Here is an 18,127-nt window from a genome sequence, read left to right as displayed (position 1 = left end):
CGGCCGGGCAGGTCGCCCGCGACTTCCGTCAGGTCAGGAGGTCGAGGACGCCCAGGCCGATGAGATCAGATGAGGACCACGAGGACCTGATTGGGAGGAGGACCCGGCCGTCCTTCCCTGCCCTTGTGGTCTGTCCGTCCAGCGGACTCGATTTGCACGACATGTACAGGAGTGCAGTATGCAGCCGTGCCCGATCGCCGGTATAAAGGGCTCTTTCGGTGACGTCATCGCTTTGGTCCGGGCGGGCTCCGACCGGCGCGTCTCCTGCTTCTGCGGCAAGCCCATAAAGGCAAGCGACAGGGACGTAAGCGTGGCCAAGGCCCTCGTTCGCCTTTTTTCCTCGCACCACCGGGGCATGACCGCCGGGGAGCGCATCGAGAAGTGGCGCGCTATTTTCGCTCAGAATAACGTTCTGGTGGGTCAGAACGTGCAGATTGCCATGCGGGTGGGGGTGGGCATTCCTCTGCACCCCTCGGCCTACGATGATGTCGAGGCCGAGCAAAGGCGGCACGGCTCGAGCTTGGCGCAGGCCACAGCGGCCAGTGCCAAGGAGTCGCACGAGGAGCACCTGCTGCCCAGCTCTCTGCTCCTCCACCCGCAGCCCATGGCGCTGTTCTCCGTCGTTGCCACATTCAAAGAGGTGTGTGAGCCGTCGAAGTCAACGGTGAGCGCACTACATTCTTTCGAACGTGCCCTGGATGTCGAGTTTGTCGACTGGCGGCAGCTCGTGGCCGTCACAAAAAATCGCCGAAAGATGCGCCGAGTCATGCGCGACCGCTATAACGTGTCCACTGTTTCTGGCGCTCTGACCACCAATGCCGTCAGAATGTTCCTTAATTTCATCAAAGGACATCTGGCCAAGATGACAGATGGCCAGAATTGGCAGCCACTGCTGGACATGACGGGTAACATGGTCACAAGCCTCGTAAAAGAGTGTCGTCATCTGCTCACAAAAGCACATGGCAAGGCCCAGGCCAAACACCAGGCGGAGGAGCGACTTGATCATCCGACACGTAAACGTATGGAGAGGGAGGTCCTCAAGACTCTCAAGTCGAGAGTCAGCGACCCGCTCCCAGACTCGACCAAGGAGCGCCTGTCAGAGGCCGTCTGGTGGCGGCAGGCGATTTATGTGGCTATGTCGGTAAACGAGGGCCACCGAACCGGAGTTTACCAAAACTTGACGGTGGCCGAGTTCCAGGGGGCCCAGGGGGACGACGACGTTATCATCACACATGTGGGTGGCAAGACTGCTCGCAAGTACAAAACAGCCCAGGTCCCGATCTCAGCACGGCTGGTTCCCCTCATAGACCACTACCTCGGCCGCTACCACTCCATCCTGGGCGGCAAGAGCGAGCTTTTGCTACCTTCACTAAACGTGTGGGATTCAAAGAATATCGACTTGAATATCGAGGCACTAGGTGACGTCCCCTACCCCCGCCTGCTCCGCGGTAGCCACACGAGGCGGCACCACGTGCAGCTTGGGCACGAGCTGCATGACAAGCGCCGTCTCCAAGGCACCACCGTCAGCGAGCTGGCTGAGCTGAGGTGCCACTCACTCCCGACCGCCTTTCGTAATTAGGACGCTCGCGACAAGGTTCAGAGGGCAGCCAAGGCCAACAGGGCGAGTCCGCCGACCAGTATTACGGCCTCGTCGAAACTGCGTCCACCGAGGATGGCACTGCAGCCACTGGTCCGCCCGATTCGGGCCTTGAAGCGTCTGAGGAGCCACAGGTGGGGCCCTCCGGCATTCAGACATCCCGTCCGCCGCAGGCTGGGCCGTCTAACCCGATGGCCTGTATGTCCACCTCCAGTGAGTCGGAGTCGGACTTGGAGGCCTTCTACTGCTTTCCACCTAAAGTGACCATCCCACCTTAACATTAGTTTTGAGTTGAGATAGCCAAATTGGTGGCCATGGCCTGCAAATACCGGTTTGGGCATTCACAACATCGAAAAATGCTTTAATTCGGAGATATGGAATTTCAAACTTGCAGTTTTCGCATTCTAAGGGGCTAATGCATTGGAATGTCCCCTTAGAATTTGTGACGTCGGCGGTGATCTAACGATTTTAAAACCTTATGCTAACATCTTTGTGAGGCAGTGGCGGTATATGCTATTTGCGCGCAACATCTGCCGCAAACGCCGCACCTCCAATATGAAGTCGCTAAGAACAGCGGAGATCCCAAAAAGTAAAAAGTTAAAGTCTAATATCTTGAAAACCGGTGAATATTTTTTGGTGAAATTTGGTAAATATTCGTTTTTGCTCCTTCTGAACCGAGCGAAATCACTTTCATGCCAATTCATTAACTTTTTTAAGGTGGGAGCGTCCCTTTAAGCGGCTGCGTGTCGACACTGTATACGTAGAGACCGAGACCAACTTAGGTCTGACTGACCGACCGACGGACTCAGGAGCGACTGACCGACCGACCGATCGGGAGTTTGCCGCTGGCGATCTCGAACAAGTATCGGGGCTCACTGTCGACGCGGCAGTGCTGCCTTTTATCGGTAGGGACAGGCACAAAGGGCACGCCCGGACAGGCTCATCCTGGTCTCCGGTGGAGGATGCCACCGTCCTACTCGGTATAAAACAGAAACTCCTGGAGTCCAGTGAGGTTCCAATGACGAAACGAGTCGAGACGTTCCTGCGCGGGAGACCGGGCTGGAACTTGGCCCGCCGAACGGTCAAGACGTTCATCGCGAAAATGTATCGCAGATCTAAGCAGGGACCCATTTAAGGTGGCCTGAGGGCGTCGCCGGCAGTCTGTCGTTGGGGCGGCCACTGTCGGCTTTTCCAAGATTGCCAGCCCTTCTGAAGGACACCGGTGTTCCCCCATACCCCCTAGGCCGGTAGGGGGTAGGGCGCCGTTGCTCAGTGCCCAGGCACTGGTGTCGCGCTTGCGCAGCGCGTTCGGTTCTCAGTCGGCTGGCCATTCCTTGACCAGGTCCTTCGGTCGGGAGTGGACTGAGACAGGCCTCACGCCCAGCACGGTTTGCTGCGATGTGAGGTCGGCCCCGCGACTCGGGGTCCCCTGCACGTGTGTCTGGCCTTCCCGGATGGCAGGGTTGACCCCCGCCATCCGAAGCGGGGGTCAAGTCGTCCCCCTCGTATGGACCAACAGGTGGGGCTGGTCAGTGGTCACCCCTCCTCTAATGCATCCAGCAGCGGTGGCAGTCAGCTGGACGGCCGTCTCCGGTGCCGCTGATCGGGCGGAGACGAGCTGGCTGCTATGTATATCTAAGTCTATGTATGTTATGTATGTTATGTATCTATGTATAAGTCGAGACGTTCCTGCTCAGGAGACCGGGCTGGAACTTGGCCCACCAAACGGTCAAGACGTTGATCGCGAAAGTGTATCGCAGACGGAAGCAGACCCGGTCAACTCGAGATGAACGGCGTGCGTCACCGTGCAGGTGAACAGACAGACGTATAACTTCTTCTTAGGAAGGTCTGCCGAGAACAATGGACCAGCAAAGTCGACGCCAGTCACCGTAAACGGCGGCGCACGAGTGACCCTGTGTTTCTCCTCATAAGAGAGATCGGACGTCTGGAGCCGACCTCGCACCCTCAGAAGACCCTCAGCGAGAAACGGTGTCAGCGCTCTGTATGGGGACCCATTGCTGGTCCCATTGCAGACCCAGCTGCCACAGACCCTGAAACAGGCACCTCGCTACCATTACAAACGAGGTCAGAAACCCCAGAGGATCAAAAACTCGCGCAATGAAGCTCAACACCACACGCTTGGTGGGTACCACATCATCAGGTATAACAACACCGGCAAACGTGAATACATCGTCACTCGGAATCCACTTATACCCTTAAACCTTCACACTGGTGCCCTCGCCGCTCTCGGATGCAGCGTTGTCGAATACAACTGGGCTGTTTGAGGAGCACTTTGAGAGCACCATGCCTGCATCAGCCATGAGAGACTGAGCCTCAGCCAGCAACGCTCTCGCGTCCTCCTCAGCGTCCGCACCTGAGATGAAATCAACATAGAAGTTGTTCTGCATTTCAGTGTCTGCGTGTGACTGATCGTACTTTGACAGATGGTGTCTGATGGTAGCATTCAACAAGAAGGGGATACTGGCCACACCAAAGGTCACCCTCACAAACGTCATCATCCGGACTCCGCCATCACACTCCCACAGAAACCTGTGAACATCACGGTCCTCCCTTCTCAGCTGTAGCTGTAGGAAGGCCTTCACGATGTCAGCAGTGACAGCAAATGCCACCTCCTAAACCTCAGCAGAACCTTGACTAGGTCAGGAATGAGGCATGGTCCCGTCTCCACAGTCATTCACAGAGACACCATTGGGACCTGGAGCACGGGCATCAAAGACTGGCCGGATTTTGGTAGACACACTCGATTCCTTCACCACAGGGTGGTGCGGCAGATAAAACACTGGATGGTGACTCACAATCTCGTCATCAGGGACTTCCTCAATGACACCAGCCTGCTCCATCTCAGTCAGAGCAGCACAATACCTTTCCTTCAGAGTGGGATCACGCTCTAACCTGCGGGACAGTCCCGTCAAACGACTCTCAGCAGAGGACCTGTTGTCCATGAGCTGCTGACAACCCTTCTCCTTTCAGGGCAAGCCCACCTCACCTGAGTGAATACCGACACCCTCCAAGCTCCAGAGGTTGCGCACAGTGTCCTCATGGAGGTCACCCAGTGTCAGCAGCTGACATGCTGCATCACCATCTGAGACACCAGGTGCACGGGAGGTCATTCCTGACACGATCCAACCAAACACGGTGTCCTGAGCCACCACAGCCCCCTCACTGTTGTAATGGGTTCTCCGCTTCTCTCAACTCATGTCTCTGGACTGACACTTGGGTGCATCTTGATAATATATTCAAAACGGTAGCGTTCATGGTTTATCCACACTGAAGTGCCGCAACAACCCGTGCAGCCTTAACTCTCCACCCGTCTACTCACAATCCCGCGCAAAAAGCCACGCGCGCTGCTCGAAGGCCTCAATGGCGCTCAAGCGACAATCAAAACGTCTCGGGACGTTTCGTAGGCGCGAGCCGTCAAATTCCACTGACATTCAACTCGCAACAATACTCCCGCCCGCCGGAAACTACAGGAAGGTGCAAAACGTACAAAACAAAAACAAACGAGGTAACCCGCGGAGGATCAACATGACCAGGCGACCACACAAAGAAACACGGGGTGGGAGCGCCCACGAGAAAAAAAAGGAGAAATCAGCGGGATTACTATTGGTGCGGAGGGGTGACGTGAGGCGGCTTCTGTGGGATGTGTCCAACGGAGCTTCAACAACCCAACCATTTACAGAAGTGCATACAGACGACATTTCGGGCCCTAAAATATCGCGTATATGCAGTAATGTAAAATAGCAAACCACTTTACCAGGCTAGGGACCCGCGACAGAGCGGCATGACGACAACAGCATCCTCACCGTACACAGAGCCAAAATAGGTTCAGGCTCTACAGCTATTCAACCTATATAACTACATTAGCTAATACCAATCACTAAGAACACTACAGCATAGCACACACTAACCACTACAAAATCTGAAAGCTTGAGAGGTGCCCGGCAAATGCGTCCTGGACGCGTGCGAATCTCACACAAAGGCTCACGATCTGCCTCGATGTCGGGCCGCCCTGGGCTTCCATCAGTGCGCGGGTCGGCCCGCCCTGGGTCCCGATCAGTGAATGTCCCGGGCCGCCCTGGGTCCCGGTCTTTGTGTGTCCCAGGCCGCCCTGGGTCCCGGTCTGTGTGTGTCCCGGGCCGCCCTGGGTCCCGGTCTGTGTGTATCCCGGGCCGCCCTGGGTCCCGGTGTGTTTGTGTCCCGGGCCGCCCTTGGTCCCGGTCTGTGTGCTCTGTAGCTCCCTCATGGTTCCAGCCGGACTCGTCACCTACAGTGCGTCGGTCCTGGGTACGACTAGCGCTTTGGCCGCACCTGGGCTGGTCCCAACCCCCTACCGAGTGGGGAACGACGGGACGTTTCCGTGCATCAGTCACTGGACTGGCCTGTGTTGGCGCGGACGGCCTGGGTGCCGTCTTGAGAGAGGAAGGAGCAGCCCGGCACGGTTTGAGCCGGTTGTGATGCACTGTCAAGGTGGCTGAGCTTCCTTCCTTTACAATGGAATATGTCCAGTTGCGGAGCTTCTTGGCGATGCGGTATGGGCCCTCCCAGGTGGGAGGCCAGTTTCCGCACTTCGCCGCCTGCCACAGCGCGCCGTCTCAGCCACACACGAATCACAGTTATATACAAATTCCTCATGCCCCTCAACGATCCCATAATGTTGATTGGCACTGTTCCCACATTCTGGCAAAGACACAGCTGCTGGCATGATCACCTCACTCCCAGCTGGTATGAAAACAGTCTCTGTCACTGCCACTCTGCTGACTCGACAAAAGCGGCGAGACTGCACTGAAGGTACACCTTTGAGCTTCAATTTCCGGCCAAGTAGAGGCATCTCACTGTTCTTAAACTATACGCTGCTTCAGTATGATCATGTGCTCATGTGAACCAATTGCTACTCTGCCGTATCCGAACTAGTCATTCAGCTTTTACCTTTTACTTTTACTTTTGTTCCACTCTTAACCCGCGCCCTGGTGGGGTCTGTTTATAACGCGACCTGGTGGGGGGGGGGGGGCTATTTTTTGCCCCCCCCCCCTCGTATCTCCGAAACTACTGGACGGATCCGCAAAATTCAAACGGCGTTCGAAAGGCCTGTCAAATTTGTCGGAGGAAACCAAATTTCATTGACCTCGGGGTCACCGATGACGTCACAGGTCAGGTCAAAGATGAAATGTTTCACCGTTCACGGGTCTTCTAGGGAATGCAATATAACACCGAGGAAAACGCATTTTGTCGAGAATCAGCGGAAGGGCGTCAGTTGCCTAGTAGATATATTGCTATTAGAGGTCACTGGCAATACCAGGTCAGGTCACAGGTCAGGTCACCAAGGGTCACAGGTCAGGTCACCAAGGGTCACAGGTCAGGTCACATGAGCCCAAGTTTACTAAGGTTGTGTGATACATGTTTTATGGCCAATTTTTCATTTCCAACTCAATGGTGTTGGTTATACGACTATCAGGTACGGCTTAGGTCACTTTCTGGTGAAGTTCAGGTCAAGGTCAGGTCAAGGTCAGGCCAAAAAAGGTCAAATTTTAAAGTTGATAGTTTTGCATAAAATGGGTATTGATTCGATGCAGCTCGTCACGGGGAGTCTAATGGTGGTCTTTGTTTTGCGCTACGGGGTCTAGAATTGCTAAAAATTGAGTTTGAAAATTTGACGTCATCAATTTTGAACAGTTTTTTCGCTATAACTTCGCCAAAAAAAGAGGTATCAATCTCAAATTTGGTATGTGGATGGAAGGCGGTAAGGACTATCACATATATTCCGGTTTTTGCGAAATTCAAAAAACTTTTTGGATTTTTCGATTATTATATCCAAAAAATCTATTTTTTGATTTTTGGGGTTCAAAATCCAAAAATTTCAAAAATCCGAGATTGCATTTTTGTAGCCCTGTCCAATCTACAGCTTTTATGTCTTTATCATTTTTCTGTATTTGCAAAGCTATGGGCCTGACAGCTCTTCCCGCAAAACCCTTTTTTGGGTCGAAAACGGCAGAACATGACGTCACTCTGACGTCATTTCCGGCCAACCTATCATAGCCTTTGGAACAATTTTTGGTCACAATGTGTAAAATTGATGTCCGGGAGGGTACTGAAAGTTTGGTGACGATCAGCGCAGCGGTTCTGGAGATATATCGAAAAGTCTGGAGGGGGGGCAAAAAATAGCCCCCCCACCAGGGCGCGGGTTAATTATCATCGTCATTCTTGTATAGGTATCTATATGTACGGTTTTACTGTGCTTTACTGTGCGTGTGTGTGTTTTTTTTTCGAGTAGGTTTGTGCTGTATGCGTGTTTGATGTTATGAATTGACTTCGTCTTTCAATGGGAATCCCGTCGACAATCTTGGTAAATAAATAAATAAATAAATAAATAAAAAATAAAATTCTTCTTGTGCCATTGCCAAACGCCGCAAGACTGAAAGCTCATACTCGGTAGATATCTGGGACTTCATAACTGAGCAGTAAGACTCGACCACTGGCTTCGCTCCCGCTCATTGCCACAGCGACGTCAAGAGCGATGCACACTTCCCCGCCATCTGTCTTGGAGAGTTTCATAGGCAAGTTTTATAAAGTCTCAGTTTGGAGAGCTCTCAATAGGTGGCAGCACAGGGTGTGGGGAACTCGACCTGGCACGTTTACTGTACCTACCTATTTAGGGCCTTGACGTTTACGGCACGGCGGCACAGCGAAACAGAAGCCGGTGGCATTGAGCTGGCCTTGAGAGCCCACGTGAGAGCAGGTATCGTGTCTCAGGAGCGTTTGAATGGTTTGTTTTGAGTTGGCATTGTAGCGCGGGAGAATGATGGAAAAGTGGGCAAAATGGTAAAGTGAAGTTTTATTGTGAAATTCCAGTTAAAAATAAAGAAAACCTTTTAGTCAGTACTCTCTGGATAGACGGTCTAAGAAGAAACCTCTATTTGATTGGACTTCCGGGCAGTGAAACGGAAAATAACTTTTGTCGTCCATGACAATGACTGCATCTTCTGATGGCTTCAGGTCACCCATCCTGAGCTTGCGGCATCTTGTTTTTTTTTTTTTTTTTTGCTTTTCTTTCTAGGCTTCCGAGGCTCCGGACACTGAAAACGATTTTGAAGAATGTAAAGAAGGTATTGTGGTCTTCTAAACCAATCGGTTTAATATTATGCCACCATTTTTCAGAACCCCTATGTGCATTCTTAGACCAGCCCGCATGCATTCTTGTTCGAAGAACCGTATACAGTCTAACCCAGGGTCTAACCATACCTACTTGCTATAGGAATGCTCTGCGGTTTAGGTTTTACGGCTACTAGAACGTTACAAAGAACCGTAAAGGAATGCATAGGGGTTAAGTGGTTTTTTTTTTTCGCTAGAATGCCACGAATAACCTTAAAAGAATGTAGGCAGGTTTCGTAGTTTAGATTAAACCGCTTTTAGGTTTAAGCTTGAACTTATTCAAATTCTTCAATCGGCTACAGGCGTCTGCCGAGCGTTCTAAGCAAGAATAGTGGGCGGCTTACGGCCATTCTAATCAAGAATGGTATATTGTATCACGAACGCACCAGTTCTCGCAGTCACACCCGCACACACGATGCAAAGACACAATACGTAAGAGAAACGATGCATCTGTATATTAGCAGAGTATTATGACCCTACGCCTCCTATGTCACGCTGCAGGACACATGTCATCCTGCGGCTGCAGCGGCACTATGACTCATCACACGCATGTAACTGCATGGCTTCCGCCGCCCAGCAGGAAACTCGCGGCGGGCCCACGCCGCCCAGCAGCCTTTCGCCACCTAGAGGCCCAGGAACTCGAGCTGCGTCCTGGCGTTTTTGGACATTTTGCCCGCCTCTTTCACGCCTAGGGCCTTAGCTTGCAGAAACAGCAAGAGATTCCGGGCCCTAGGAAGAGGGTGCTTAGCAAAAACCGTATGTGCCAGGGCCCAGATCAAAATGTTGCTGGCCACATCGCTGTTCGGCAGCTCACAGATGACCTGGCTTTCGACCACCAGGTTGCCGTCGATTACCCCGACACTGTCGCCTCGTGCCAGCACGTCATCGGTGCATTCCACTGCCTCGAAAAGTGATGTGCTGGCTTCGTCCACTGGAATGGAACAGAAAACGGATGGCTCTATTAAATCCACTCATACAAATGGTGCACAGAGTTAGGCATTGGATCCTTAGAATGCTGGCAGTGGCCGCGCCAGACCTTCAATACCAGGCACTTCATTCGAGAGCCAAAAAGTATTTACTTCAAACTGAAATTAGACAATAGAATGGAAAATAAAATAATAATAATAATAATAATAATAATAATAATAATAATAATAATAATAATACCGTTTCTTTCATGCCATCAGAGGCACATAACACGAATACAAGCAGTCACCAACATACCAACATACACAACATACATACCACAGAGATACACTGAACATTCCAGCTCGTTCGTGTTCATAGGCTAACCATTTTCGACAATGCGTTTGAGCGCTGAGCTAAAAACATTTGAGCATGACTCACAGAGCTCAGATCCAGCTGCATGAGACGGTATTCACGGCAAATGGCGCCATGCAAGGTAGCGATAATGCCTGTTCTGCCAACCTCACCATCAAACATAGTGCGTATGATAGCATTATCACATGATAATAGACGTATGTAAAACAGAAGCTGCCTATACGCCACATACATTTTGCAAGGCAGAATGGACAGTGCCTGGCATAGTGGATGATTCCTTGACGATTTAGGTACACCTACTAATTTCTTGATGCAAGAGTGATAAATGATTATCTACTATTTGATAAGAAATATGACCACTTTCGCATCCACTGTAACTACTGCATATTTTGTGAATAATAATCATATAAAGTGTTATTCATAAATACCAGTACAACACGAAATAGTCAGGTCACCAGAGGTCAGCAAAGATAAGATGTTGGCCGATTTTCCATCATTTCACAATGCTCAACTTCAGACGATCTAACTCATGAACCAGAAGAGCTAGAGCGGCGCAGAAAAAGCAAACGATAGCCCATTTTCAGCCCTATCTGGAGTAAGTTGTCAGATTTGGCCTCAGGTCAACGGTTGACATCCAGGCGTCAAAATATTAAAATAGCCAATTTTGAAAGCATAGTTTTTAGCGTAACTTCTGATCTATTGTAGTTAGAACCATAATTAAAGCACCGGGATATTTCCCTCATCAACACGCGTCAAATGATATATAGTTAGCATGACCTCGAAAAGTCAAGTTGAAAATTGAACCTTATGTCAGGTAATGACCTGACCCAAACATGAGATGTTGTATATCATTCGTCTCGATAAGATAAGTCCATCAAACTTGTTTTGGAGCCTGTATCTTGTCTCAATCAAAATTTATTGCAAGGGAACTGTTGGTGACCTATGATGACGTCATGCCACATCCAGTGCTCATTGCAGAGGTCGTCTGTGCACCTGTCAATTTCCTTCTGAACCAGGACAACTGAACTTGATAGTTGTCCTCCAGGGTAAAGTTGAATAGGTGTGTAGTTGAAAGAAAATAGCTGGCGTCGTGCTGAAAGTTCCATCAGTGGCCCATTCCTCACCTCTGAGGTAGCTGATGAGCTCTTGGCTGCCCAAAAACGATGATGCGGTTCTCAGCATTTGGTGTCATCTAGGATCAAGTCCCGATATTCCTGGGGCAGCTCAAAGTTCCTGTCATGAGGTGCCGGGAGCACATCATCCACTTTTTGACGCTTCCTCCGCACCTGTCGTTCTAGAGACGAGTTGCGTGGCATCCTTGCTGCCGCACCGTCACTTATCAGGTGCCAGTTGCTGTCCCGAAATGAGTGGGCGTTCAGAGTCCTCCTTCGACATGATTGCCGATGGTTGTCCTGGCCGTCTTCACTGCCTACTGGGCTGTATCACCGGAGTAACTGTGTTCGGAGGGCCTAGTTACTATTATTTTCCCCCGGTGTAACAAGCACAGCTTTGCATGGCTGGCTCTTGTATTTTCGGCATCGCCAGTTTTTCTTGTTGGGGCTCATCCACTGTGTCGGTGTTCGACGTAGGTATTCATGCCCTTCATGCAGGAACACTTCATCGGCTCTTTGTGATCTTGACACGTCATTCTTGCCCATTGTTTGTAGCAGCCAGTGCCTGACGACAAAGAAGATGACAAAACCATTAAAAGGTCTTTCCCGCCATAGAAAGCCTAAGTAAGGCCCGAGCCTCGGGGGCTCACGTTGCGCCCCTTTCCTCGACAGCCGCTAGCGCGCCAGCCAGAATCCGACCACACCCAGCCTCACTTGGGACACTGTGAATGCCACTTCCGTCCTGCTGCATAGGTCAGGTCCGGTGAGGTCACGTGACTCGGATAGAACACAGCTACACTAACTTCGATTGCCCATTGATATATGAATGCAGAATGAGCCTAGTAAATTCGGAGGTACGGTAGTTGGATTGACATAATTCGAGATAAATAGGTACAGGGTGTCCCATAAGTTCGTTCTCACATTATGTTTGCATGTGAAACAGAGTACATTGCGTTTTGATATATTTATGACCCCTCAATGTGCTCCCCATTTAATAGGCAAACACATGAATACATGCTGCGGCATGCCAACCGGCATGTTTGGCTGCATAGCAGGCTTAAAGTTAACCCAGACTGACTTGACATGCGCCGTGAGCTCCTCGAGGCTGGAACAGCGCTACGCTTCGACGAGCCTCAATTTCAGCACAACCAACAAATTTTTATGAAATTTTGATCCGATGAGGTGCCTGGCATGTGATCTTGCCACAAACGCCTGTCACAGTCTCCTTGCACAGCTTTTAAGCTTTGCTTGACCTGTGCACTGATGCACTGTCTTGCCTGAAGATGGGCCTACGACCTCCCGGATGCCATTTTCTCCTCTATAAATGTGTTCATACTCGCGGTTTGAGTTCAGCTTGAGGGCTGAAACTCCTCCTAGATGTTCTTGGAAAAGCATTCTGCTTCCCAAAACTGTGTCTGGGTTGCCACTTGCAACTTGGTCAACTCCAGAACGCCTATAACCCCACAACACAGTGACCCTAGCCTTTTGCATAGGAACATAACGGGACGAAACGGAGGCCTCCTCCTTCGCCCTTATGGGGTTGTTTTCGGGTTTGGACGGGTGTTTCATCTCGATCGTGGACTAGTTAGTCCAGATGACTTGGTTGATGTCATCAACCCTCTAGTTTTGTTTAGCCGCAGGCATAACGAAACTCATGTTTGGCCATTTTAAGACGTTTTTGACTGTTTTGTGCCCTCCGGTAAGCAAAGCTTAAGTCACCTTGAGTTATGTACCCCGAAAGAACCCTCTTAGACACTTGGTAATCCATCCTGAAAAGTCTGCTTACCAACTTTCTAACTCTTTGACCTTTTTGATGGCCACTTTGGCGCCACACAGTTTTGGCCACTTGGCTCACTCCTGAGGGCTGACTGGAAAGAGGATAAACTTGCAGTGATTGACTCCCGACAAATCATCGGCGTCACCTGCTGACTGTGCGTAGAGTTAGCGATGGACATTGGCTACAGACTGGTAGGCCTCAATCACCCTCAATAGTCGCGAATGGTCACGTGCTGACTAAATACTGAGACGTACCCGTATCGGAGACCTCTATGTTGCGGCATTAGCCGTCTCTGTAGGAAGCGGGCTCTCCAGCAAAAACTATTTTGCCTACAGAAATTAGCTACTGTGGAGCATATTTCTACCAGCCATGGCAACCACGTAAGCTCAGTTACGAACCAATTTCAGCGTGCCTTTAAGCAAGAGAGCCTAAAAACGTAAAATTTAGGTGAGAACGAACTTATGGGACACCCTGTACACGAGTACACATTAGTGAATCACCATCCCATGATGACCAATGTCAATTACTTTTCCAAACGGCTTTTCTGTAAATATTGCATTTTTAATTTGTTTTTCCTGCGAAACAAGCGAACGAAGCCCTGGACAGCAAACATAAGCTCTGGATTGACGTGCTGCAATCCCATCTTCCCTAAAAAAAAAAAAACACACATCAGAATGTTATGTTTCTCCGAGGTAGACAGACGCACGTATGGCACCTTCACCATTTGCAGCTCCTACATCACCAGGTTGTACCTAGTCGTCTTAGGTCTAGACGGAGCCCGGCTGGTGGAAGCGTGCAAAGCACTGACATAGTGCGTGGGCCTGCTCAGTTCCTCTAACTGAGTCTTAGTGGTCTCCTAATGATGCGCTATCTCAAGAGCCTCTTGTAGGGGAGACCGCGGTAGGCCCGCCCCCTCCTCCTAAGCATTTTTGTACCTAATTGCTTAAACTCTGTAAGGGATTTATTAAATGTTTATAAACGGTCACGTGCCTGGATTAATCGTCTTTCGATTTCTACTAATTCACTTACCTGTGACATGGCTAAGCACATAACAAATGATTTTCCAAAGCACTGCTTTTTCTGGGGTAATGCCGCCCATGCACTATCGATTATGTCATGTCACGTAACACTTTCTACTTAGAGTTGGAGTTATGTTATGGAGTTTTCTACTTGGAGTTATCATACTCCCTAAGCATTTCTACTTAGGGAGTATGCATAAGTTTGGCATTAAGTGAAACAACTTCCTCTTTGAGGTACGACAATTGACATGAACATAGTTGTGAAAGAAACTTATTGACTTGGTGGCAAGTCGGTATTTCAATTGCCTTACCGAAGGGAAATTGCGTCAGTTTCTTGAAATACTTAAAATATAGTTATGAAGAACACAAGCAGGACAATAACGAACATGAATAAGCCCCTACTACCCTCTGAGCGCTTATAACACTCGTCACAAGCACAACAAACAATTAGGAAAGACAGAAGTCACAAGTAAAGCCCTTCCTCCCAACGCCACCCGAACACAACTCGTGAGCCCACTTTCGCACTCTGGAGCCACATTTCACCACGGCCAGTGACCTGCTCTGTGCACTAGATGCAGACATTTTTTCGCCGCCACCCATTAATAGGTGACCAGGAGTGTCCCCACCCTCGAACCCAGTGACACACAGTACCCTTACGTTAACACCAGAAAAAAAAACACAAAAAATAGCAATGTCGCGGCACTCCCAGCTAAGAAATGGAAAAGAAATAAAAAGAAGAAGACGAGAGGGGAGCGAGGACCGCACTCCTCCCAGGGATCAGGCCATCTGTTGTCAGGTTTATCGAGCCCAAGTTTGCGCCGAGCCTAACAAACTGCTAGGCCTGCTCTACAAACCCTTCTCCTGAAAAAAAACAACATCACGTTGAAAGGAGGCTTGATTTTCGTCACTTTTAAGGATATTTATGATTTATAGACATAAAAGGCGAACGACAGCAGCGACATCTGAGCAACGCGATTCACTTAGTTACAACCTTTCCGACAAAGTACAGCACAGTTCAATCATCCAGCCTTTCCTTCAGCCTGCTGAGTTTTGGACGCCCACTTTCCACCCGTATTCCGTAACAAGTTAAAAATCGCGCTAGAAACAAATTAGTGCCATCATTTTTCATAATATCATGCTTCCAGTTCAAGCTTGCCTTCAGAAACACTCGAGGGCGCATATCCAATGCAGTGAACATCGCGATTGCCCTCGCAAGCTGTTGTTTGTGAAGGTGTTTGTTTTCGGCCGATGGCTTCTTGCCGAAGGAGGCCGTCACCTTCTTCTGTCCACCGCCAGTGGCCTTCTTGTGCACTTCAAGATGCCGCTGCATCACCGATGTCCCAGATCCAGTGTGTCCGGGAGCGTGTTTCAACACGTCGTTGCAGGCACGACATGCTACGAAGTTGACCGGCTGGTCATCGAGGAGTATCCGCCTGAATCCCTCCCTCGCCGCGCTCTTCTTTCTGTTGCCTTGCCCGCCTGCAGACCCCGGCTCGTCAACCAGTTGCAGCCGCGGGTCATGACCGAGTACTAGTTCACGCAGCTGGCTTGCCATTACCGCTGTCTCTTCTCTTGTTTTTTTTTTTTTATATTCTTATCCGGCTAGTTCAGCCGGGTCTTGGTTTGGAGTGTCTTGGTTTGGAGTACCATCATTTTTCATAATATCATGCTTCCAGTTCAAGCTTGCCTTCAGAAACACTCGAGGGCGCATATCCAATGCAGTGAACATCGCGATTGCCCTCGCAAGCTGTTGTTTGTGAAGGTGTTTGTTTTCGGCCGATGGCTTCTTGCCGAAGGAGGCCGTCACCTTCTTCTGTCCACCGCCAGTGGCCTTCTTGTGCACTTCAAGATGCCGCTGCATCACCGATGTACCAGATCCAGTGTGTCCTGGAACGTGTTTCAACACGTCGTTGCAGGCACGACATGCTACGAAGTTGACCGGCTGGTCATCGAGGAGTATCCGCCTGAATCCCTCCCTCACCGCGCTCTTCTTTCTGTTGCCTTGCCCGCTTGCAGACCCCGGCTCGTCAACCAATTGCAGCCGCGGGCCCTGACCGAGTGCTAGTTCACGCAGCTGACTTGCCATTACCGCTGTCTCTTCTCTTGTTTTTTTTTTTTTAAATATTCTTATCCGGCTATTTCAGCCGGGTCTTGGTTTGGAGTGGGTTGCAACTGCCCTGCAGGGCTTACTTAACCGTGCATCAGCCGGGCATCTGTCATGCCCCAATTGAAAGCTTTTGCTCACATCCCAATGTGCTATATTTTAGACTCCCTAGTCAAGTCACCCAGCAGTTACTTTCATGTGCATTATGCAATGCGTACACGCACGCCACTCAAATCACACTAACGAACGCACTCACACACACACACACACACGTCACGCCGCGCCGATGTAAAATTATTTAGATAAGGCAGTCCTGGATATTAATTCGGGAATGCACGCCGCTATTTCCGGCGGGACGAGATCCAAATGAGACCCAGGACGTGCGTTGGACTGGCAATTAGTTCGGGAGACGGGATCGCCGGTCCCAGGTGTCGGCCAGCCGCCGCCTTTTACCCAGCGGTCACGCCTTTCCCACCGGAGGCAACCATGCGGCGGACTGGCCTCACGCGCACTCTGGTTCTTCGGCCTGCCGCTCCACAAACACAGGTCGCCATTAATAGAACTTCACATTCAGTGGTTAACTCAATATTTCGTTTTTCTGCCCTCGGGGTATGTGCGTCGCCGACTTTGTGTGACGTCATTACCTAGCGACCACTGAAAGGTGTGGGCTTGACGCATGAAACACTTGCTGCGATTTTCGGCTGTGGTGTTTGTGGTCACAAAGTTCGTTTTTAGTGAGGTTTGTTGCTTCCGTTACTCTTCAGGTTACATTTGTTGATGGTTTGTTCACAGTTGCGGATTTTGATGCCCAGGCGAGTTTCAACAGCTCTGAGCGCTGGCCGCTCCCAACAGCTTGCCTCTTTGCATTGCGTCTGTTGCAGCGAAGTCTTTTACTCCCACTATCTTCTCCAGGAGGGATCCAGCAGGGCTCTTCGTCTTGAAACATCGTTTATGCGAGATGCTGTCAGCCTCCCTGCGCGGAGCTTGTACCACAGTGGGCTCTCTACTTGTTCCCTGGTTTCGACTTCAGCAGATGTATGTCATCATTGGCCAGGTGACTTGTCATATGCACAACGGGGTCTGTGTCAGACGCACATACTTTCACTAGATCCCCAACACAAAGCCTCCTGAGACTGCTCAAGCTTGAAGCCCCAGTAGCCCTTGAAGCCCCAGTAGTGTCTCTCGGCTATGGCGGATCGACCTGTTCGAAGGTCTCAGGGCCTCAGCGCAATGACTACACGTTATGTTGCAGTTCCTCTTTTTACACCAGGTAACCTCCAGTGTATGTAAGCACGTTTGCTGTGCTACAGTCCAGCACATGCGGCTGGACGGACTCACACACCGACACAAGCTGGGCCTGATTTTCTCTTGGCTGCTAGCCGCCTGACGCTGATCCAGGTGGTCAAATGGGAAATATTGTGCATTTCTTGGATGCGTTAGGCACTAGACGACCACTGAATAGGCTGAGGTCGGGCGTCAGACACGAAAATATCGCTACTTGAGTCCGCTGCAGGCCGGATCAGCGACCTAGTGGCTTAGTGTGCGGCTGGTTTTAGGCACATAATTTTCCTGTTTGTTGGGAGTTAAGGGCGCGACGACTGCAGATAATATTTTGCGCCACATGAAAAATGGAATGAAAATCGCCGTTGAAACCAAACCACGCAAGATCTTCAAATGCTTGGATGGCAAAAACCTTCTGAACTCGGCTACATTGCCTTACATTGATACACGAGTAATAACTACTGTTCTGACAACCCGCGTGGGACTGTTCATGCTGTATTTAAACTCAGAGTTGCAGGGCCGCAACGGAGGCCGCACTGACACCAAACTTGGCACAGGCCGTCACCAGTTCTACGGCCACAGACGGAGGTCGTCACCGTCTCCAAGTTCAAATCCAGGCAGTCACAATGGCCACATACGGAGGCCGCACGGCGCACCGACATCAACCGCCCGTTACGAGAGTCAGATCACAATTAATGATGATACAGAAAACATATTTCGGCATCGCCTTCCCTATGTGGCCTTCCCCACACCGCTTTACGTCTAAGCGCCAGTACCGCTGGCATAATA

The sequence above is a fragment of the Amphibalanus amphitrite genome, unplaced genomic scaffold (assembly GCF_019059575.1).
Source record: "Amphibalanus amphitrite isolate SeventyFive unplaced genomic scaffold, NRLGWU_Aamphi_draft 000091F_arrow, whole genome shotgun sequence".
Taxonomy (NCBI): Eukaryota; Metazoa; Arthropoda; class Thecostraca; order Balanomorpha; family Balanidae; genus Amphibalanus; species Amphibalanus amphitrite.
The sequence above is the reverse complement of the archived record's forward strand: the minus strand, read 5'-3'. Positions refer to the sequence as shown.